We start from the raw sequence: 310 nt of genomic DNA on the forward strand, positions 1-310 counted from the left end.
ATATGCCATATTTGCCTCCCTTCACTTTTATTTGTTCTCTTCCTCTCCAACAGTACTTGCGATATTTATCGCTTTGCTTTCTACCTGCTTTATCTATGATTCTGTTATTATCACCTTCCATATAAACTTATTTTAAAACCCTTAACTTCTCTTAGCCAGTAACTTTTGTATGTCTTGACTTTTTACATTGCTAAGGTATCTGTCTAACCGTCTCGTTTCTTTCCCGCTCCAAGTTCAAGCGATAAATTCAGCATGGCAACGCAACCTCCTTAGTGCTCAAAAAGGTAAACAACCAAATAAAAGCAAAGAC

Source organism: Penaeus monodon, chromosome 33, assembly GCF_015228065.2.
Source record: "Penaeus monodon isolate SGIC_2016 chromosome 33, NSTDA_Pmon_1, whole genome shotgun sequence".
Lineage (NCBI taxonomy): Eukaryota > Metazoa > Arthropoda > Malacostraca > Decapoda > Penaeidae > Penaeus > Penaeus monodon.